The sequence below is a fragment of the Periplaneta americana genome, chromosome 8, assembly GCF_040183065.1.
Source record: "Periplaneta americana isolate PAMFEO1 chromosome 8, P.americana_PAMFEO1_priV1, whole genome shotgun sequence".
Taxonomy (NCBI): Eukaryota; Metazoa; Arthropoda; class Insecta; order Blattodea; family Blattidae; genus Periplaneta; species Periplaneta americana.
In genome coordinates this window covers 142,581,146-142,606,555 of record NC_091124.1, presented here as the reverse complement: position 1 = coordinate 142,606,555, position 25,410 = coordinate 142,581,146, and the positions used below count along the sequence as shown (strand labels likewise).

General features: G+C 33.9%; 1 protein-coding gene across 1 annotated transcript in view; it reads right to left on the bottom strand.

Moving 5' to 3' along the window:
- The window catches only part of LOC138705117 (CD2 antigen cytoplasmic tail-binding protein 2 homolog), a 204,877-nt gene that overhangs the window by 33,718 nt on the left and 145,749 nt on the right, over positions 1-25,410 (bottom strand). The window contains exon 12 of the transcript XR_011333622.1: positions 14,558-14,643. The gene's annotated coding sequence lies outside the window, so the exon portion shown is untranslated. The remainder of the gene's footprint in view (positions 1-14,557; positions 14,644-25,410) is intronic.

Genomic DNA, 25,410 nt, shown 5'->3' with positions numbered 1-25,410 from the left:
CTTATTTAGATTTTTGAGGACAAAGTTTCCAAATGAAGACCTGGAATTACTAAAGTTATTTAGTAGAGCACGAACATTTTTTAGAATTCGTTACCTAAATAGAAGAAAACAGGACGTCAAAAGAAGAAACCGTATGAAGCAGAAGCAATGGCTGCAGAGCTGCTCATCGCGTCCTTCACAAGACTATTTGAGTCAGTTCAAATTTTGTGAAACATTCTTAAAATAAATTGTTGTATTTGTACAATCAGTGTTAAAATTGGGATACTTTTACTCTCCGCTGCTATTGCAATCCATCCTCAACCATTTCACTAAAATAGGTTAATTTACAAAATTTCATTTTACAATCCTGTATAAAATTAATTATCAATTAGTTTTAGTACACACTCTATTCCACTGTTATTAAGAGAAATTTAATACATTTTGCATGCGTAATTTAAATTCTGTCGTTCATCAGTAATATAATTAATATTTTGAGGCTCGGAAACAGAAATTGCCATGTAAAATAAATTAAATATAGGCTACCTATTGAGCAATGTGTATTCGTTAATAACGTTCTTTAAAATTGGACTGAAATATTCTACAAAGATTAGAGATACAATGAAGCATTCACAGTAGTTTTTATATTGCTATGAGAATTTGGAAAGTAAACGATCATTGAATTAAAAAAAAAAAAAAAAGATGGGATATTGAAGTGAGAGTTCTACCTCTAAACCTTTACTCCTCCAGTGTGTATGTAACCCAAACAAATATATATAAATATAGGTCTTTAAATCACTTGGTTATTGTTAGAAAGTGTAAGCTGAGGGTTGACAATGTTGCCGTGGTGACGTCACAGATTTACAACCCTCTTGACTGTCTCTTTAAATGCTGTTATGAAGGGACCTGTGAGAGTGATAGCGACCGACAGTTCACCGACCTTGGTTTTTTGTATTAACACCACTGCCACCTGGTGAGTGAAATTATAACTACTTACTCAAGTGGAAGCTTTTGATGGGTTAGGAGCTAGACACAAGTCTAGAAAATGGGTCACAGTCCTGCCATCTATCCACAATATGCGGAATCCGAATCACTTAAAGTGAAGTGAGAAGACATTAGATGCATAGGATACATGCTAAGAAATAAACGTGAAGTTCTGTCTACATTAATAATAAGATTATTAGAACGACATAATTTTTAAGTTCACAAATACTATTAATTAATTTTTAGTTTGCGCAATAACTAGATGCGAAACAGGAACAAGATAAAGTTAAACTTCTATCAAGATTAATCCCTTCAGACCTGAATTTATGTTTTAAAAAATTGAAAAAAAAAAAAAAAAAAACTGGTCACATAATCATTCTCGGGATCCAAAATTCCCGAATCAAGTCTTCACAGAAAATCAAAATTTAGGAACAATTCCCAAAATTTTAAATTTTATTTTTAATTCAGGTATAGAAATATTTAAAAAATAATATTCTCCATTTCTATCACATTGAATTTTTCAAAATATTTAAAAGTATCGAAAACATTCCAAAAAAGAAAAAAAGAAACAATGTACAGTATAATGTAGGAACATCAGGCCTGAAGGGGTTAAGCAAACTAACACTTCAATATTATTTATTTATGCAGTGATAAGAGAAGTTGTGAAACAAATATAAAGAAAACTCGTGAACTGAATATAATTTATTAAAGTAATAACTATAGGATTGATAGAATTCTGAAAAAAAAAAAGTTTTAACTTCAAGTTTTATATTCGTATGGAGTGGAAGGCACACAGGTATGCATGGGATAATTTTGATTGTGCTACTAAAGCCCCTTGAGTCTTGGTGTTACCTGAACCCCGAAAGACACAAACCCCTATAAGGAAGAACATACTGTTTTATCGTCGTTAAAATCAACATATTTTCACACAATTTGAACGCAGAAACTATCAAGAAATCTCTACTAACTAATTTCAAGAATTAAGAAGAATTGCCTGTTCAAGATGGTATGAACATGCAATAATTTAACATTAATATTTCTCAAAGCCAAAGCCTTATATTTCTAGAGGTAAATAATCTTAAACCCTCGGTTTCCTGCTACTGCAATGCGGACCAGGAATATTTCTGGAGTAATAGTTCATGCTAATTCAATTATTAGACCTAATAAAGAAGATGTAAGCCGCAAGGTCTTATCTTGTTGGCGAAACGTTTAGTCCACCATCATTAATTCCATTGTCTGGAATCCTGATGTTCGACTGGGTTAGTTAAAGGGTCTCACCCCATGGGCTGCAGGTCGTTGTCGGCGTCAATGCCTTCCCACCACATGGGCCCCTCTTGTTCCTAGAAAATTTCAGAAATGTGGAACAATAAATGGTAAAACTTTAATCGACGATGGTGAAGTTTTAAGGGCTCTTTGTCTCACTTTAGAACAAAAATAAAGTTGTTGTTGTTTTCTAATGCCAGGCGTTTGACAATAAAGTCATTTGACCTCTTGCAGTCCAATATTTTTCAAAGATATTATCATGACCAGCCAATGAAGCACAGATTATGAGGTGTTCCGAATCCATTTCTTGGTTTGAGTTGCACAATGGGCAGTTAGGGGACTGATATATTCCAATTCTATGCAGGTGTTTAGCCAATCATGGCCTGTTGCCAATCTAAATGCAGCTACAGACGATTTTCGTGGTAAATCAGGAATTAACTGTGGATTTTGATGCAGAGAGTTCCATTTTTTCCCTTGGGATTGTGTTATCGAATTTTGTTTGTTGAAGTCTATGTATGTAGATTTAATAAAAATAAAGTGAGATATCCCATGATACAGATTGACGCAATTAAATTCGTCTTATTCCTGAATGAGTGGATTCCATGAAAGATTGAGAGTTCATTTTCTCTGAAAATGTTCTCTTTCACAAAAAGATGTCTCTGTAAACCTACAATACTGCAAGAAACTTCGATAATCGAATCAGTGAATTACTTGAAGATTCCTGGAATTCTTTCGAAAGTTCTGAAAGACTTGTAAACACCGCCTAAAATTTGGAATGCAATTTAACACAGCTGGTGATAACCGGCGTAAATGGAGTAGGAAAAGGGACTCGTGTGCTGGGATGTGAGTTTGATTACACTCCGGCTGATTGATTATAATTATGTGCACATATTTTTTTCTTTTCACGCTATTGGAGGCAATGCCGAAAATGCAGTACACACAGTGCAACTTTCCACATACAAACGTGGAAAGATAAAATGCATACACTTTCTTTTTCCTTTCTGGCAGCTTGTGAGTCTGTTATTTAACGAGATCACTTAGTGTCGACTGAATTGGTGGAATGGAGGTAATATTAAGGCAAAATGAATTGATGATGAGCTACGGGATTACGTGACCCAAGCAAGTGATTAGACCAAGTGGGACGCAAGTAGTAATGGAATTCAACACATTTCAATTTCTCAGTCCAGAGCGAACAGCGGATCAGTATACACGTGTGCGGAGGGAGTTCGGCAGTGAAGAAATATTGTATAGAGGCACTGACACTGACATCGAAGATTAGGATGTTACTGTTCATAACAAATCCTGTATCTGAAAAGTCGTAGTTATGTATACCTAAAAGGGGTAGCTTACCGATGCAGAGCTGTAGTGTAGCTCCACATCAACATAATATATGTGCAGCATAACTGTACAGGCTGGCTGATATGACGACACAACTTATCCTACTTTCGTAATTGAAGGTCAAGAATTAACTCAACCCAAACCCAGTCCCTGCTCATCTCCACTTTCATCCCAGTGCAAAAGCCTCCTACACTTGGTGTAACATAAAGTTAATTAAATTATTTTCTTAAATTCTGCTCATTTTTAATCAATAAATATTTGCTCAAATTAAATTTGAGTGTGTGTAATCGAGAGACAATAAATTAATATAAAATTCTGGAGCAGGACAATAAAGATAATTCAAAATATTACTTAGACTTTACTGTTTTCAGTTAAGGATGGCATTTGAACCAAAAAAATACAGACGTGGTAGAAAAACTGTACTAGAGCCTTAGACCTGCGTAAAATAAATAGGCCTACCATACATTTGAGTTTTCAGGCTTTCATGGTGACTGTGAGCAGAATTAGGTGCTTCTGGGTATTTCACCGTGTCTTGGAACTTGACATCTCCAAAATTTTGGAAATACATACAGGTTCCATCATCAGGGCAGATAGGGTGGCTTACTTTGTTGGGCCATTATGCCAGGCTCAGTTGTCCGGGTTAGCCTGGTATAATGAGCCCAACCTATCTGCCCTGATGTTGAAACCTGTATCTAGTTCTTGAATGTTCCAAATCTCAAGTTCCAGGACATGGTGAAATACTAAAAAGCCTAATTCTGAATATTAGACAGCTCATAAATTAAAAGACAAACTAAATATAAGCTTCTTTCGTAACACCACTGAAATATTTTATTATATTTATTTCATCAGCATTTTAAACACCTTAAAAATAGAATGCTTAGAGAGATGAATAAATACAAAACATTCATCAAAGCACATTGATACTGCCCGCAGTGCAAACAAGGGGCTTATAATGCTGACATCATATTGAATGAGCATTGCGAAGCACGTTGGCTTATTTGAGACCCATATGCCCGTGTCTGTTACATGCTATGATCACAAGAAAAATGGGAGACAAGAGTTGGACTAAATAAATCTTACATTCGTCTCCAGCTCAGACTGAGTGCTGCAAAATAATAAATGTCTTCATAGGTAGAAGAACAATGCACATTTCGATAGTTCCTGGCACATTATGGCATCACTGTGAATCAGTAGCAGCTCGTGCCTGAAAAAGTAGGTGAAGCACAAAATTGTTGCAAGGTTTTCAAAGCCCATGTAGCTAGTTGCATTGATAATAATCGGAACTCTATGCAACTAAAGTAATTCCCTCCCATAAATTTCCATTATATTCAATCGTGGAAAGTGATTCCATTGTATTTATTTCTGCCAGCTATCAGTGCACTTAACAGTACATGTAAATTAAGATATGCTTATTGCTTACCTATCTTTTGTACACTAAGTTGATCCTCCATTCCTTCAGGGCTGGAACCTGTTAATAACGTTCTCATGGAAGGGCTGTGATTCCAATCTCTTGTCCAACACATCTTTTTGGAGCGAAATATTCCCTAACACCGACAGTCTCTTCTGTGACATTGAGTTTCTCTGTTTTGTTTTTATTCGTTTTAAATACAAGAAGCTCCTCTCGACGGATACGCTAGTAGATGGTATTATTAAAATGAGGGAATTTAACTTATACATTTCTCCAAATACATCTTTGTTGACATCGTTGTCATGAAGAAGTCTAGCACTTTCTTAACTGATATATTCCTTTATTCACTATTCTGGTACAAAAGCTCAAGTTTAGTTTTCAGAACCTGCGTCTTTTTTTTAATATGCTGAAATAGCTAGCTTGCAGTGAAGAAAGTGGATCATGTGGAAAGTTTCTACTATAAGTGTCAAATTTGGATGCATCAGCCAGGCTGACAAAACGAAGTTATACATCTTGATTACACAACTTTTAACACTATATGACTTCGGAAAACATATTATGTGTCTTTCTCGTGTTAAATTTACATTACCTCGTTAACAGGTTTCAGCCTGTTATCGGTCATCTTCAGAACTGGTTGTAGCTGGTCTTGGCACCTTTTGTTTGTGTTTCCTGTGGGGATGTGTTTGTGTAGTGTAATGTAAACTGCAACACCTGCAACAACTTCTACATAGGACAGACAGGCAGTCACTTCAAACATGTTACAAAGAACACATCACAGCCATAACAAAACTACAAAACACTTCCATATATGCAGAACACATCACAAATGCTAACCACACCTACAGAGACATGAACACACATGTAAATTCTACATATTTAACTAAAAAGCCAGAAACTAAGCACACTAAAACAATACGAAATATATAGGCACACAAAAACACATCCAAATGAAATTCTCAACACACAACTCAATTTCAGAACACACACACTCTTTGACTCCACACTACACTATACAAACACACCCCCACAGGAAACACAAACAAAAGGTGCCAAGACCAGCTACAACCAGTTCTGAAGATGGCCAATAACAGGCTGAAACATGTTAACGAGGTAATGTAAATTTAACATGAGAAAGACACACAATACATTTTCTGAAGAAACAAAGTTTTTCTAAATCCCCAAATCTTTCATCGATCTGCATGATGATGTCAAGGATCTCAAAGAACAATATCTTGTAATGACGATCATGTTCTACATCACTTTTTCCACTGTAGCAGCAGTCAGTCTGTACTTCCTCCCTGAGAATTCACTTCTACTTTTCTCTACGTTCAAAATTCTAGCATGGTGCAGTATCTGAAATTTCCACGAGTAAGCGAAGAAGCGCTTTCGTCATGGCCCCGAAATGATAATTCCTGCTTGCTTAAATACAAAGCAGCATCAATGACTGACCGCATAACATGTCTGTTTACACGAACAATTTCAATATACTGCACTAACAATAGCCTAGCATTTTCTTTCAGAACATTCCCAATAGTGTTCACATTCTTCTGTAAATGTTTGAACTGCAGCACGCACTTTAAATGTTCTGCCGAATTTTCATGTTTTTGTAGAGCATGACTAACATTATTTTAGAAAATCACTGAATCCGGTTTCATTCCACACGTCTTTTAACTCCAATAGTAGGCATGACTAACAAAATAGTATGCAAATCTAAACAAAATAGTAATAGTAATAGAAAATTAAACAAAATAGTATTTCAATGTAGTGGCTCCCACACTACCACTCACTGATGCTTGCAGTACCATGAAGTTTTAAAATTAAGTTCGTATGATTCACCAGCTTGTGAGTTTAACTTTTTACAGTTTATGTCTAAAATTGGTTGAGTTCTGTCTAGAAACAATAGATAACTCTTATCCTGCTCACACCAGTGATTAAACGAGGTATGAATTAATGTACATACTGTGTGATTGAATGGATTCATTTTGACATTGCAACATAACAATACAAAAACTTACATAGTAGTTCCTAACACACTTATTAGAGATTTATTAAAAACTGAAACGCACTTAATGTCTTCACCTAATAAAGTAATAAGTAAAATAAATGATATTTTAAAAATTATCACAACTGAATAGCGAGAGTCGAGAACTGACATAAAAAACAATGAAAAACAGACTGAGGTACTGAGGAAAGGCAAAAATTCATTCATAACTTGCACTAACAAGGCTGTGTTCAGAACATTAAACTTTCTTTCCATTGCTTTTATAGTATTAATTTTTAGTGGAATTTTCCTATGAGGTACAGTAAAATTGTAGCCAGAAGAATAAAAAATGAAGCAGCACAAAAATTAAAATCATAAAACATAATAGGACCTATATAGAAAGAAGACTTGACAAAGCAGAATTTTAAGGAAAGTTTTCTTTAGGATGGGCCATGTTGCTGGACAGACAAGTAGTCGTAAATCTCCGTGTCACCCATTATAAAAAGCGCATCGACTGGGCCGAAGACCAAATACGTGTTCGTCACAGCAACACCCATTTTTTGAAGAATATGGAAGTGCGGGGGGAAATGACTCAGTCATTGTCATAGCAACCACCCTAACACATAGGAACAAAATAATATTTTAAATTTGAGAATCAGTGCCTTGTTGCTGCCGCTCGAGGAACTGAGATGTGAAAGTTACACAACAGCGGGAATATTTAAACAGACTGGTGATACTGTACTTGAGATTTACTGATTTATAGTGCTTTAGTTTTTAAAATTAAATAATTTAATATATGAAATATAAATCAAATGGCTCGCAAAATAACAAGTGAAATGTTCTTCACCTTCTTCATTTGAATAACCGCTACTGTTGTGAATGAAACTGCCAACCAACTTACCACGAAAGGATGTGCAATAACTACAGAATTTCAACATCTCACTCAACCAGAGAAATTCACCACAACTCAAGAACTAACAATGACCACGAACTTTAGCTAGAGAACAATGTGTGACAGTATTTTTAATGATCAATTGATCAGCCCAAACATATTCCATGGAGAAACAATGACACAACATTTCGACTCATTTTGTAACACAGTTACCTTGACAAAATATTTAAACAAAACTGGAACCCTATCTCATTGAACTGTGTACTAAGCATGAAGAATGATCATGCAACGGGCTTAAACCACTGAGCAAACTGTGTAGTTCCTACTAACAACACTAAAATTCAACATTAGAAGTAGGCCTACTTAATGTATTAATATACTTTAATGATCAGTCTATTATCCCAGCAGCAACGGCAGCATGCAGAATCCTTAATAAACATTTATACAAGATTATAATGCTTATTTCATCCAAATGTTTAACAGCAATAACAGAAAGTATCGTTATCTATAGCAGTAGTAATAATACTTAATGATGCTTTAAACTTACAGATGTCATTCAATATACTAAGTCAGATTAATTCAATTTAGAAGTATAAACAAGTCATCAATTTACTGAGTAGAAGGTATAAGTACCGGTATGCAGAAATTTTGTTAATTCTGTTCTAACATTTTCTCTCGATTTTCAAAGCTTTGAGATAGTTAGGCAGTGAATAGTGAACTTCTTTTTTATAATAGCTGAGACTAACAGAGGGTAGATGGATGTCTGATTTGTGTCTTGTATTAAAATTATGAATTATTTAATTAGTACTACATGTATTTTGGTTTTTAACACAAAACATTACAAAGGAAAGAATGTACTCACAAGGCAAAGTCAATATTTATAAATTTTTAAAATCTTTTCACATGGTGTCCTTTTATGCATAACTGTCACTATCGTTATACCAGTACCTTTCTTTTGTAAAACAAAAATATGTTCAGCTTCAGATGAGAATATTAATCCACATTTCATTACACAACGGAAATATGCAAAGTATAAAACTTTAGGAATGTTTATATCACTAACAGAAAATATGGATCTTAATGCTTCAACAAGGAGAGCTTAATTTAGGAGTAATATATTACATGTGGGTTTTCCAGTTTGATTGTCCTTATAGATTGTTTGAGATCAATACCGTTTAATCTAATCTTGTAGAAAAACTGAGCACTATTACATGTAGCTACTGGTACACTAAATTTGACTACAATGGAATTATCAACATTAAGTGCTAGTCTATTTACATTAAACAATACACTCATTAGATTTAACACTATTAGATGTGTTAATAAGGTGATTGTATCGTAATCACACTTTTGACATCTGCAAATAAGATTACCTGGGATAATTTATGTATGGTTGAGATTAAATCATTGATGTAAATTAAAAACAATAATGGACTCAAAATTGATTTCAAGGACTGAGCAGATAGAAATTATTCAAAGATGAGCACTGCAAAGCCATTAACCTTTAAGAGATAAATGTTAAAACAGTATTATAGTCATGACTTGATATGTTACAAATTGTGTATTATTTATAAAGTATGTTGATATTCTTCAATTTTATGTAACATTAAGAACATTAGATTAAATAAAATAATTTTAAATTTTTTCTATTGTAAAGTTTCTTTCTTGAAAGGAGCAAACTCAGTTCTACTACAATCAACTAGATCCAAAGTATGAGCATGGTCAAGGACAATGAATTTTGAAGAATAAAACTTTGTATCTAATGGCAAGCAACTAATCACTACGATGGGAACACTATATAAAACCACATAGGGGTTAAGTAAAAAAATTATAGCTTTAAAACATAAAAACAAAAGAACTGACAGTGTTATCTCAATTACCAGCAGCGGCAGCAGCAGCAAGTGTGCATGTCTCGTAACCTGCATATTTATTCACCATAAATTTTCACACAATGGATTCTGAATAGACAAAATCTGTCTACTTATATATTTTTACTACCCACAATGTCAAAACACCTCTGATTGAGGTTCTGGTTGATGTATACTGTACATCTATTATCAGGCAGTACATCTCACTTGACGATAGGTGTCAGAGGAAGAACAATACAGTAATTATTATTTGTATACATTTTAAGTCCGATTAGTGAAATATGTTACTAGTCAATGATGTATGAAATGAAGAGGGAAAGGAACTGGCCTTCCTACCCCATTATCTCATAGCTTAGTTACCTCATGAGTGTTACCTTACTGATGTCACTTATGGGGCTCCAACCTGTCCTCGGACAGTTGACTAAACTGACAACAATGTAACAAAATTGAAATTAATTCTCCAGAAAAACATCAAAGGAGGTACATCTCTCTTTCTCTCCACTACTAAATACCAACATAATAAGCGAGAGGTCCAAAACGAATTACTAGGGAAATGGTCTGCTTCCCTAGTATTGCGTCCTGAACCTCTCGTCTGTTTAACAAGAAGGGAGCAAAGGCAGATGTGCCTCCTTCGGTGTAATTCTTTTAGAGAATTACCAAATTCATTTCCTGTCATCAGTACATTTTAGAACCATGTACGAAGTATCAAGGAATATGTTTCCAGAAAACCTCAAGTAGGTCTAATTTATTCAAAATTTGGTTATTTGTATGTTTGCGACAAAACTCACTACTTTCTTTTAAGTAGCCTTACAAACTCAAGAATAAATAAAAAATATAAACGCAATTTCAGTTCATAACACTTTGGGCCATAAGCTATTCCCATACTAGTCGGATGATCGTTCACCTTTTCCTGTCATCAGTACATTTCAGAACCATGTACGAAGTATCAAGGAATATGTTTCCAGAAAACCTCAAGTAGATCTAATTTATTCAAAATTTGGTTATTTGTATGTTTGCGACAAAACTCACTACTTTCTTTTAAGTAGCCTTACAAACTCAAGAATAAATAAAAAATATAAACGCAATTTCAGTTCATAACACTTTGGGCCATAAGCTATCCCCATACTAGTCGGATGATCGTTCACCTTTTCCTGTCATCAGTACATTTCAGAACCATGTACGAAGTATCAAGGAATATGTTTCCAGAAAACCTCAAGTAGGTCTAATTTATTCAAAATTTGATTATTTATATGTTTGCGACAAAACTCACTACTTTCTTTTAAGTAGCCTTACAAACTCAAGAATAAATAAAAAATATAAACGCAATTTCAGTTCATAACACTTTGGGCCATAAGCTATCCCCATACTAGTCGGATGATCGTTCACCTTTGCCAGCAGTCAGCCTTGATCCTCTACAGGCTGTTGTGCCACACGTTTATTAATTTTTAAACTTGAAGCTCAGGTTGTAAATAGACAATACGAGGGGCACAAATGACATTCTAAACTCCAACATACAGATGAAACTATCTTAAATGTAAAAAATATGCACAGTTTAAAACGTACTGTTGCACTACACAATGAAAAGTCAGAAAGAACAATGAGAATGAATGGCCCTAAAAGAACCAACCAAACAATGAATTCACATATTATTTAATTATATTTTACAAAATATGGTCAGTAACAAGAATGTGTACTTCAACATGTCATACGAAGACTGCACTGTAACACAAGGGGCCACAGAACAATAACAAGCTTGTCTCCTTCCACCCATTCTTTTTAATAATTCTATTCATGAAGTCACAAGGGAATTGTATAGGCCTACAGAAAAGGAGACTTATGCCAAAAGAATTCTTAAGCATACTTATGGCTTTTAGAGAACTGGAGGTTCATTGCCACCCTCACATAAGCTCGCATCGGTCCCTATCCTGAGCAAGATTAATCCATTCAATACCATCATATCCCACCTCTCTCAAATCCATTTTTATATTGTCATGTGAGTGCAAGAACTAGGTAACTTGATTTTTCATATTTTGTGACATTGCCTATTTACTTATTTATTGCACTAAGGAATATGTCTCGTTTTCATTTACCTATTTGTTATATTGGAAAATAGATGCCGCTGGTATCGTTTGATCAGTTACCAAGTTCTTGCATTACATTTTATTCGATTCTTGCTATGCTATAAAAAAAGGTAGCTAAAAAACGCTAATTTCGAGTTACCTAGTTCTAGCATTCACACAAAGATATTATCCTCCCATCTATGTCTTGGTCTCGCCAAAGGTCTTTTTCCCTCCAGTCTCCCAACTAACCATACATATCCATGAACTCATTATTATATCTTCTTCATCAGTTGACGCCATCATGAACCGCTATCAATATCTTCCTCAAAATCTTTCTTTCAAAAACTGCTAGCCTGTTGCACGTTTCAACATTTAACGTTCATGTTTCTGCACCATATAAAACAACTGGTCTTATTAAGGTTTTATATACCGTACGTTCTTTTCCACCTTTTCAAAGAATAAATTTAAATTTCCAATTTGTATATTTCCATTTCGTACTACAGTATATTCCAGTCACGAAACATAAACATATATACTTTATCTTTTCGGGATTTACTTCCAAACCTATCTCTTTACTATGAGCACAATTCAGGAACTAGAAAAGAGCAGTCTAAAACCATCATTGAATACACTTAAAAAATCGCGTTCTTTCTTTTTGATGCAAATAACCCACAGTAGGATTAGTTGAGGGCTGGATAATGGAGATCCTATTGTACTCTCCAATGACATAGTGAGCCTTAGTGCTTCCGACTGACTAAAGTTTGTGCTATCAATGAAGAACAAAGAAGTTACAGTAAAGAGACAAATTCTCGATGAATAAAACCTTTACTACATTTGAAGCAAATCAGCAACCCCCCGTTTTGCAGTGTAGGCTTTCACGACCGGAGTCTATAGATCTAGATTCATTTTCCGTGCTGAGAGGCCGTGGTCTATTGGTTGGTTTTATACCAGACATTTTGTCTGCAACTGCGGCAGACATCTTCAGTGGAGTGGTATCCAAGGTCGCAAGACTCTTCTCGGCGTACCTGAGGCAACCACAGTTTCTTTGCATTCCCATTCCGTAATTCAGTACTCTGTTTCAGAGCTATCTGTTGCAATAAATCGATTCCAAGAATTTTGTTTTCTTGGAGCATTTTCTGTGATATCTAAGGCATGTCCAATACAGTCACACATGATCTGTCAAGCTGTGGAGAACAAACCGTGTACAATCTGGATATTTTTCCTTTACATGTTTGACACCAACTGCCAAGTGTGAGTTGTTACTGTACTTATAGTTTATACTGTCCTCTGTTTTTATTGTGATTTCAAATCATTCCATTGTTCCTATAAGGGGTCACTGGGACTGAGTTTAGAAACTTTTAAAATTTTTTATAAATTGCTTCCAAATTCGTTGTGTTTCTTGTGTCTGTACATTTAAATGATAGTAACAAATTTCATAAAGTTTCAGTTAGTTCCTTAGGTAATAATGTTCACTTATTTTAATTAAATTATGTATAAATTCAAAACATTCCTCACAGCTTCAGATTTTTTACTTGCATTTTTTAAATTACATCTCATGATTAGGAAAACTGTGCATGAATTTTTAGATTTGAGTATTGATTAATGAGATAAAAATTTTAATAGAAATCATAATTTTTACTCGATAATATTCTTTGATGCACTGGTAGAGAAGTATTGGGAAGCAAGAGAGAAGATGATGGCCATCCAAATTCCATCATTCTTGCTGAGATGAACTATTTTTGTACTCTTCTCACTGTTTATTTATTTACTTATCTCACACTATTGCATGTTGCCTTTATCAGGCTGAAGATAAACTCTACAGCCCTGCATAAATAAAAGTAAATAAAAAAATAAAAAATATTCTTTGATTTTTTTAAAGTTAAAAATCTATATGATGAAAAGTTTATAATGAAGAGCTGATTTCATGCACAACTTTGTGTACTGTACCCACTGGAGCATGCTGAAAAGTTTCATATAAATCAGAGCAAATAGAAGCCTCTAGGGACCTTTTATTGATCACAAACGTAGTTCTGAGAAAACCCAAGTTTTACTGGCTGTGACAGTTTAAAAGAGCTGTGCATAGCATTTTAAAAATGGCTGTCAGACGTTTAAAAATGACAGATGAAGGCTAAGTATAGGACAGAATATTAAACAAATATATTTGCCTTTTTGGTAAAAAAAAAAAAATAAATAAGGCTGTAAGTTATTTTGTATGACAGCAAGGGAGCTGTGCACAAAATGCTTGTGACCGGTGACCAGACAGTTACTATTATCTGGAAACTTTGAGATTCCATTGTGTACAGTGTAAGTGTCAAGAAGAAAACAGTTTGTTCCTATTGCCTGACTACACAATACGTCACAAGGCTTGCATTACTAGGAAGTTTCTGATCAGCACAAAAAAAATATGTGTTGTCTCATCTATTGTAGTCAGGTAATCACCGATCTTAGCACCATGCGACTTATTTTTGTTCCCAGAAATCAAAGTAACCTTGGAAAGGTGTTATTTTGATGTGGTAAAGCTTGAATAGAATTCCATACATGGCCTTCCACCATTCCTTTCAATTGCTTCACGATCATTGTCTGCAGTGTGTAGGTGAAGGAGAAAGAAGAACTTAGTAAACAATGCTTAGATTGTTCATACATGGAATCTTCACTTTTTAGTCCCTTTTTCCAGATGTTGCACTGAGTGGAACAATCTTCACAACTAATTAGAAAATCGGTGGTTTTTTATTATACATAACAGAGAAATGCTACAAATGAAAGATATACTTTAAAAAGTTAAAGTACCATCTTTTTCATCCACTAGAACCAGTGCATCCAGGCCCTTCATGTGATATGTTGACTGTTTCAGAGGGTTATCATCTGGACACCATCTGCAAATGGAAGTACAAGAAGTAATGAAAATTTAAGACAAAATATAATAACAGTAGTGGCTCGTGGGTATTGAATTCAGAGGGGCTGCATACATTATAAATCATGCAACTTCCTTATTTAAAGATTAGTTCCATTCGCCTTGTCTTGTAGGTTGCAGACTTTTGAATCACCTTCTTATTAATATCGTTTAACATAGTCTTTTCAATGGACAACATGGCTAATGTGATCAGTCCCTCTTCTTTCATCGTATTTCTAAGACAGGATTTTACTCTTTTCATATGAGGCGCCTGAGATCAAAATGGGCTATGTGACTTTTTTTTTGGAAAATGAATTACTGACGTCATGGGCAAGTTTGGGTTGAAGACTTTATACAGAGAAAGGTTCAGTTTCAAAATGGTTTATTTTAGACGTATAAAATGCATGGAGAAAATCAGTACATAGATCAAAATGGGATATATTATTATTAATGAATTAATCAAAATGGGATATGCCAACCATTATTTGAACAGAACAAAATGGGCCATATTTCATATTGTTACGTTATATTTCCAGAGCACATGAAACAGAATGGTCAATGTTTGCCAAAGTTTGTGTGGTTATAGTTTTTCCACCAGATTTTTCAGAAAGCCAACATGGTTGAGGCTTTAGTTACACAGTAATTATACGTCTACACTTCTCTTCTCATTTATAAGGCCAGGACTGCATTGCTATGAAAAATATTGATGAAAGCTAATGTAATAAGCATTATTTTATGAATTACGATAATACTACGTCAGATGGAATATTACAGTCCATCTTGAGTCTTGTGTACACTACTTTTAACACTTTATTACAGAAGATTGATAAATGGGCAACTTACAGTGTTATATATTTAAGCGCGTGTTAAAAGAATTATCCTTGCAGGAAATGACTGCTCTCTGGACCAAAATGATCGTATTTTAATTATTTAAATACAATTTCAATTAAGTAACATATTAAACAATTTATCCTCCTATCAAACACGGATGTTCCCTGGACCAAATGTCCTATTTTAATGATGTAATTACTTCATATTTATTTCTAACAATTGCAGTGAAGCGCACAGGTATGACTAGTTTTTAATATTTTTCAAAATGTGGAAACAGTAATGGTAGGCTTAATGATATTGAGGGTCCCAATTATTTATTTTTATCTAAAAATAAACTATTTGAATTAGTTGGGAGGCTGGGATGTAAGTGTGGAGGCAGAGCAAATCTTGAAATAAGTTCTTCTCGTGGTTATAGTCACACACTGGTTTTATATGCGAAGATTGTGGCTTTGGAGGAAATGTTACTTCATCAAGTAGAGTAAAGTGTGATGATACTTCAAGCTTTGCTTTTGATGTCAAACGCAGGATTGTACGAGCATTTTCCGAAATTGGAAAAAGTTACATGGTACAAGAAAGTTTCGCAATGGTCATGGATATGAACCCATTGTCTGAAACTGCATACAATGATCATCTAAGTAAAATATGTGTTACTGCTACACACACTAGTACAGATGTTCTAGCTTATCCTAGACAAGAAGTGCTTGATACCCACAAGCTACATAATATTATGGTCAGTTTCGATGGTACTTGGAACAAACGAGGCCATACCTCAAATTTTGGTGTCGGTTGTGTGACTGATGTAGTCACAGGATATGTGACAGATTTTGTTGTTTTTTCGAAAACAGCCAAAGATGTTCAGTAGCAAAGAAAAGCTTCATGAGAACAGTGCAGAATTTCACTTTTGGTTTGAAGGCCATAAACCAGATTGTATCATAAACTATATTGGTTCCTCTCCTGCCATGGAACGAGAAGCTGCTGTACGCTTGTGGACAAGATCTGTTGGCCATGGATTTAGATATACAACAATACTCAGTGATGGGGATTCCAAAACGTTCAAAGAACTGGTCGGGCTAAATGTATCTGGAGACAGTCACCCCATTGAGAAAGAGGAATGGGTGAACCATGTTCTGAAATGAATGGGCACTGCTTTACATCAACTTATTAGTGAGACAAAGAAGGGCACCACTTTAGGCCCGGTTCACATGAACGGAATGTCTGTGGAACGGCAGTCGCGCGGCGGCCGCACCATTCTGAGGCCACACGAGCGGATGAAAGATGGACGGAAGGATTTGAGATGGACAGTCACCATAGATGCTAATCACTGTGCAATACTAGTGTACTTCGAAATGCAGTTATTGATAAGCAAAGTAAAGATGAAGACATTGAGTACATCCAATAGTCAACAGTCCTTTATTACAAGGAACTTTTCATGTATTGTTTAACTAGTTGCACAAGGAGGAATCAGTTTATTTTAATTAACTTCAAAATGACATTTCCCAGCTTCGATGAATTTTATTGTATCATACTCTGAAAAATGCATTAAGAAAGAATATATTAACGTACGACTGGCTATACCTCCAATAGAATGCTTTCTATAACATTTATGGCAAATTAATGTCAATAGTTGTATGCATTTAATTGTGGAAGTGAATAAGTTGTTGTTGCAATGTCAGGACGATCAGCGAGTTTTTCATGTGGGAGTAATGAAGTAGCTGTTTCAGGTCATTGCGGATTGTAGGTGAAACTTAAGAAAATGTAAGGTTTGTCATGCTTTGAACAAAAGACTTAGCATCTTGGTATAGCTGCTGCATGTTTCGTGAACTACCCTGAAATGTAGAGGGCAGAATCACTTTTTCCCACTAAGATATCTTGCTGAGGTGATCAAGAGAATATAAAATCTTGTAGGCCTCTTATTTTAGCAGTAAGTAATACCTTTTGGTCTTTTCTTAGGAATTGTAATTTTTGCGCTTCCTCCAGACAATACTGATCTACCAAATACTGCTGGATTAATTTGTGTAACAATGAATGTTATCCCGTATATTTTCTGTAATATAGGCTGTTGTGAGGAATCTATTGCTGAGATGCGGAAAATGAGGCGAATGATTTGTCAGAGTTGTAGAATCTTATATTCGCCCTAAATAAAATTGTCCATCGTAAATCGTTAGCAGTGTCAGTGTTTCAGTCGTTGCTGGTTGCGGGATATAAACTTACTCATCACGGTAGCAAGAAGTGAAATGGCATTCTATTTTCCCTACAACAAAATATGCTTGGCAGCGATCACAAATCTAATCTATTAAACCAAAGAAATATTAAATTAATTTTTATGCAGTTTAAAGATGCAGCTAAAATAGGAAGCATGACTCAGTTACTACCAAGGAAAATTAGAGAATCAGAATCATAATTATACATATCTATACCACACAGCCATTGAATACTGTATATGAAAAAACCCACACTACTTGATTAATAACTATAAAAGTATTTCATTTTTAATAACAATATAGTTACCTTACATAAGTTTTATAGTTTTCAGTAACATATATAGCCGTTACTCTTTAAATTATAAAAATGAAGATCTAATATAAAATATTCTCCCTGCGTCTACTTACTTAAAGCCCCAAAAGGATTCACTTTCATATTATCAGTACAGGTATATCATTATGTGTTGCATTAACTATAATAATATTTCATTTTAATGGTAATAATGTCATAAAACATTCTTAAGTTTTGTAGTTCTTAATATCCAATACATAGCTGTACTCAGAAAACTACAGACCAGAGAATCAGACCTGTAAATTATTTTTTTATAGGTTATCAAAAAATTACACAAATGAAGATAGACATATTGAATTATGATGTGAAATAATCTGAGCCATCTGAACTCTATGTCAGCAATCCTGTAGGTCATGGCCTCCGTGTAATAGTCTATTGTTTGTTGTAGTGTGTGTTTTGTTTTATTCTGATATGCAATTAATTAGTTCTCAAAACTGACGAAAGACGGATTTTGGAAAATAGGAAAATGATGTAGGAAAATTGAAATTTCACTGAAAACTACTATTTTTCTGAAAAACTTTGGGTTCCAAGCTTCAAAATGAGGGGTCATTTATTAAAATCCGTTCAGCCGTTTTCCCGTAATTTCCATTACCAGTTCAAATTATATATACAGATATATCAGCTCCCTGTGCCTGATTGTTATACTACAATTGAAATTTTCTTCCTACATTCAATTTACCTTCCCAGTCACCATCCTGTAATTCTCTCGCTTCCATTACGCCAATAAACACTCTTTAATCAAAGCTTGATTAACTTTGTGGTTCCGATAGCTTAAATAATTTTACTTACAAGTTTTTATTTCCTTCATAACTTATGTTTAATACAAATTTATATTTGAACTAACGTTTTCACTGATGTGATTATTATTAGGTCCTAACAGAGACGTACGCAAAGAGTGGAGGGGGTTCGAACCCCCTTTAAACTAAAAAAAGACATATTTAGATCTGAGTATTTTTAATCCATAATCGTATTCTTTCTAATTTTTCACGTCAGAGTAACAAAAACTACATCGACATAAGGTATAGTCCTCCTACCCCTCCTTCAATATAATCCCTGTGCTTGATGCTTCGCCACATTCGAATTATAACAATGCTATATTTATTATACCGCCTAGTACCGACCTTGTAATAAAATGAATCTGACACAATATGAAATTTAACTCGTTGAACATACTGAAAAGTTTGTTTTGACAGTTCTGCAGTGCAGACGTTAAATATTGTGCATTGTCGATTTTAAAATCATTTTCAGAGCGGTATTCATCCGTTCCTTAGTTATTATGAAAAGTTCGTTTAACATTTTGTGCATTTGACAGTTCATATCTTTAATACAGTATAAACTTCTTATGTAAGTATAATAATGACACAAGTATTTTTATTATACAAAATTAAACAGAAGTTAAAATTTGTTAACAATTGACTATGAAAAAATCACGTTACAGAGATTTTATAAAGATATTCATGAATATGTTCTAGTAGAATAGTACAGTATTAATAAATAATACCAACATAATAATAATAATAATAATAATAATAATAATAATAATAATAATAACAATAATAATAACAACAAAGCACAAAATTTAGAATACCGATGAAGAAAAATAAAAAAGGTAAACTTTCAAATTCTAAATGAGACAGTACAGTAAGTGAACAGGTTCAAATACTTGGAGTGTAGGCTACTATAAGTAGTAACATGAACTGCTGCCATGAGGTCAAAAGAAGGATAATAATGGCTCATGAAGCTTTTAATAGAAAAAGGAGCATCTTCTGCGGATCCCTGGAAAAATAACTAAGGAACAGACTAGTGAAGTGCTTTACATGGAGATGGCATTGTACGAGGCAGAAACATGGACATTACGACGAAGTGAAGAGAAGTGAATAGAACCATTTCAAATGTGGATATGGAGAAGAATGGAGCGTGTGAAATGGACAAACAGTATAAGAAATGAAGTTATATTGGAAAGAGTGAGTGAAGAAAGAATGATACTGAAACTGATCAGGAAGAAAAAAAGGAATTGGTTGGGTCACTGGCTGAGAACAAACTGTCTGCTAAAGGATGTACTGGAAGGAATAGTGAACGGGAGAAGAGTTCGGGGCAGAAGAAGATATCAGATGATAGACGACATTAAGATATGTGGATCATATGTGGAGACTAAGAGTAAGGCAGAAAATAGGAACGATTGGAGAAAGCTGGGTTTGCAGTGAAAGATCTGCCCTTGGACAGAACAATGAATGAATGAATGAGTCATAGTTTGATGGCATTGTGGTTCTGATAACTTAAATAATCTTTCTTACAAGTTTTTATTTCCGTGAATAACTCCTGTTTAATACAATTTTATATCATTTGAACTAACGTCTTCACTTATGTCGGGCATCATCAGGTCCTAACACGGCCGTACGTAAGAGGGGGTTACGGGATTTACCCCCCCCCTTTGAACTTAAAAAATGGCATATTTAGATTTGAGTATTATTTGTATCCATAATCGTTTTCATTTGTCTAATTTTTCACTGCCAGAGTAACAAAATCTACATCGACATAAGACATAGCCCTCCTAACCCTTGTTCAATATAATCCCTGTGTTTGATGCCGCGGCACGTACGAATTATAATCATGCTATCTTTATTACAAAGAGACCTACAGCCTAATAAAATAAAGCCAACACAATATGAAATCTAACTTCTTGTGAAACATATTGAAAAGCTTGTTTTGTCAGTTTTACAGTGCAGATGTTAAATATTGTGCATTGCCGATTTTAAATTAATCTTAAGAGTGGTATTCACCTGTTCGTTAGTTAGAGTTCTGACTTTATTGTGAAACGTTCGTTTAACGTTATGTGCATTTGACAGTTCATATCTTTAGTTTAAACTTTTTATGTAAGTGTAATAATAACACAAGTATTTTTTATTATACAAAATTAAACAAAAGTTGAAATTTGTTAAAAATTGGATAAATGTGAAAAAATTACGATTCAAAGATTTTATAAGGATATTCAAGAATATGTTCTATTAAAACAGTACAATATTAATAAACAAATACCTTACTTACTTATAGCTTTTAAAGAACCCGGAGGTTCATTGCCGCCTTCGCATAAGCCCACCATCGATCCCTATCCTGAGCAAGATTAATCCAGTCTCTACCATCATATCCCACCTCCCTCAAATTCATCCCATCTACGTCTCGGCCTCCCCAAAGGTCTTATTCCTTCCGGTTTACCAACTAACACACTATATGCATTTCTGGATTCAGCCATAAGTGCTACATAATAAAAATAAATAATACTGTAACATAATAATAATAATAATAATAATAATAATAATAATAATAATACATAACATTTAAAATAACGATAATGTAAATTATAAACAATTTTCATAATGACCGTTATAAACATCTGTTGGTGACAAATCGTTGCCTTGGAATAAAATAGTCACAACTCAAAAATCACCATTTTTTTATTTTCCCATAATTTTAATTTTATGTGGAAAACCGTCACAAATTAAATTCTTTTACTTTCTGAAAAAATAAAATAATTACACTCTAATAAAATGAAAGCTTCGCCTTTAATTCACCTAAAATGATCTCCCAATTACTGAGGAAAGACCGTCATATTACGAGTAGAAAAGGGTCTAATAAAAGAGATTTATTATTATCATAATACTCAGAGATTAAAGTCTAACGTAGCACATAGTATCTTCATTTTCCACATAAAACAGTTTTGTTGTAGGTTAATTTTCGGATTCATATCAGGGTTTATGTAACGCCTAATTTTTTTTAATGTTTCTCCTGAAAAGAATTTTAATAATTTGTTACTAGATGTGATTTTAGTCAGTTTGTAAAATATTTTTGGTCCAGGGAAAATATACATCTTTTTATGACTATACAACAATGGCTGACTTAATGGCTTATGCAACGAGAACCGGGTACTAGGAAACTTCCGAAATTAGTAATAAGTATACATATTTTTACTTCAATTTCAATCTCATATCCCAAAGAAAACACCACGCCATCAGTTCATTATTAAGCTTGCATATTCTGCCCTCCCAAGCCAAAAGGGCGTATCTCAATGATTTTCTGAAAATCAGTTTTTGAAATAATTGGATAGTTCAGATGCTAATATATCTATTTCCTAAAGGAAATGGCCGTTTCTCAATAAATTGTGCCTTTAAGATGTGATTTAATGAAAGCCGTATCTCAAAATTAATATGAATTCCTAAGCGAATTTGGCGGAAGTTCATTTTTCTAAGCAAAAAGGCCGTTTCTCAGGCATACGTTCTTTTCGCTTAGTATTTCCTATTTGCCATTCTAGTCAAATTAGACGTAACTGCATTAGTAACAAATCCTTCAGCATGTAATCGCCACTACCCGAATACTCATTTCTCATAGTTTAAACATAGTTCTTATAATTAATTCATTGTTGATCATGAAAATTAATATGCAAGGTGTGTTCCAATTAATTTTTCTAGCTTATTATTGAAAACATGTCAATTTTCATTTTCCTGTTTGTTGTTATGTAGCCAAAACACAGAATATTGATTCTACTCAACCTTATTTTAGAAACACCATTATAATCACCATGTAAGTAAAATAATTTATATTTTTATCACTATTGAACTGATAGTTCATATGCACATATGTTTTAGAGACAACGAAATGGACAATGAAATTATTCGTAGACACATAAATTCATTTAATCCTACCATATCACATTAGTACATTACCGGAGGGAACATGCATCTAATCGTCTTTATTTACCAAGTGATATAACGCTGACTGCCATGCACCATGATTTTTTTACTCAGAATGTTAATTAAAAATGTTCATATGAAAAGTACAGAACGGTAGCCAGTGAAATGGACATATCTTTTGATAAACTGTGAAATCTTCAATGCCACACAAAGGAAAATTTGGACACTAATTTTTAAACTTGTAAAATGTGGAAAACATATTGAGAGAGCATCAAAATCTCGGGCCAAATATAGAGAAGATGCTGAAAAAATTGAAGAGATTAACAAAATAATTTATTATGCAGATCTTCATAGAGTTATCTTGTTGCCAAGACTAGACACATTTAAGGTAGCTATATTCACAAGTGTTTGACTGTCTACATGAGAGCTTCGTTCCTGTTGGGGGTGGGGAACAAAACAAAAAATGTGCAAGCCGTTTGCAGCTGTCCGGCACAAGGCTCTCTTTAAAAGGAGCAAAGAAGAAATAGTAAGCACTTTCTACAATTTTTTCAAGTACAAGAGAGATTGTTCAAAATTACTCTATGGTTGGACAACTGCACGGTCCACAACAAAAATTGGACATTCTTTTCATTTTTGATTTACATTGTTAATTCAAATGAAGTAAGTACTAATGAAATTTTGATAAGTTATTTTGAACCAGGCCATTCTTTAATGGCTTCTGATCCTTTCATCACAAAGTAGAACAGTCAGTGAAAAGACGTGGATATAAAGTATATGATTTTGCAGACTTTGTAGATGCAGTAAAATCAGCATCTTACCAGACTGAGGTACTGCCAGTGGAGCTTCAGTATTTTTTTCATTTGGTCTGACTACTCATCACAATATAAATTGAAGCTGATTAGTTTATTGATTACTTTTTGTAAGGCTAAAGATACTATCAATGTAAATTCCAACTTATCATGTCATACTCAGTCTCTTTGTTTGGAATATCACTTTCTTTATGAATGATGTGTTTCATCCACTTAATACAGTATGATATTATACTACTATGCAATTTAAATGAATATTCCTTCTTAACTCTCTACTATGTTATTAAGATTTAAGACACAAGTACAATATTAAGAAATCAGTGTTAGTACTTCTGTTTTACAGACAATATAGATAACATTAAACAGAAAGAAGCCATATAAAAATAACGACATAAAATTTCACGTTCCGTTCGAAGTTTGTGCACCACTGTTTTCTTAATCCAACAGGTTGCTTATTCATATACACAACCCTTCCTCTTTCCATACTTAGCGCTTGCTGTCCACATACGACATCAAGGTCAGAAAAATGCGCTTGCTTTGACATCTCTGGGCTATGCTTTACAGAATTGCCCAGTGTTATTCATATTGTAAATTTGTGTACATCACACTGTTTAACATGAATATTGGAATAAGCTTACTCCCGTCTTTCTGTATTTCGACGGCTTAGTGTCAAAGGACACTAAGTCCAAAAATCGACTTTTTGAGTTATTTATAGTATCATATTGTACAAAGTAGCCTTTATATAGTGTGAAAGTAATATGTCTCTACAAATAATAGTTTTATTTATTTTTTTTTTTTTTGAGATAGTGTTGTGTTAATTTAGACAGATGCTGAGTGTCAAACAACACTATCTAGACTTAGTTTTCTTTGACAGTAACAAAATATAGACTAGAAGAACACTAAGTCGAGATAGTGTTCTTTGTCACTAAATTATTTAACATTTCTAAGATTTTATTGTTGACACTGCCTCAGAACATACAACGAAGAATGTAATACAGTCACCATATTGTTCATTGTTAGAGAATTTATAATTTTTTAATTAATAGAACAAGAATTCTTAAATCAATCCAGTTTGTAAGAAGTTTACAGTTTGTAAGAGACGCAGCACAGGATTTCTCTGATAATTTGATACTTTTTTATTAGAGCTAAGAAATACTCAGATCGAATATTAGGGGCAGGTTAATGGTGAAGTTGGCTTTAGCGACATATAAAATTTCGCAAGGAATGAGTGATGAAGCTAATAAGAGCATAGCTGTTAGTAGTCCATGTCCAACGCTGGATAACAGGAAAGCCCACAAGTCCTTAAATAGTGGAAAGAAATTGCTGGTAAAAAAAGTTCTAGACAAAGATTGTACAAAATGTCTTCTTAAATGCAACCTCTCATTTAGTGCTAAAGACAAACATGAAATTCATAAACAATATTGGAATATTGAGAATAACAATTTGAAGCGGCAATTTTTTTATGGGCCTTACAGAAGTGAAGGAAATCCAAATCCAAAAAGGATGAATCTAGAAGGCGAAACACCAGTTCTTGCCTGGTGAAAAATAAAGAAAACATATGGATATGCAGGGGTTTTTTTTCTCGCCATCTTTGACATATCCAACACAATAATAGAATATATTTTGAAAAAAGTGACAATAACATAGTGAAAACTGATCGAAGAGGAAAGCATGAACACGGAGTAAAGAAATCTGAAAATACTCGTGAATGTATAGTGAACCACACTGCATCATTTTCAAGAGTACTGTCCAACAAGAGTACAAGAAACGAACTGCAAGAGAATATCTGTCTTGTGATTTAAATTTACAAAAATATGTATGAATTGTATAAAGAAAAATTCAGATTTTGAACCGATTTCTATATCTGGACTG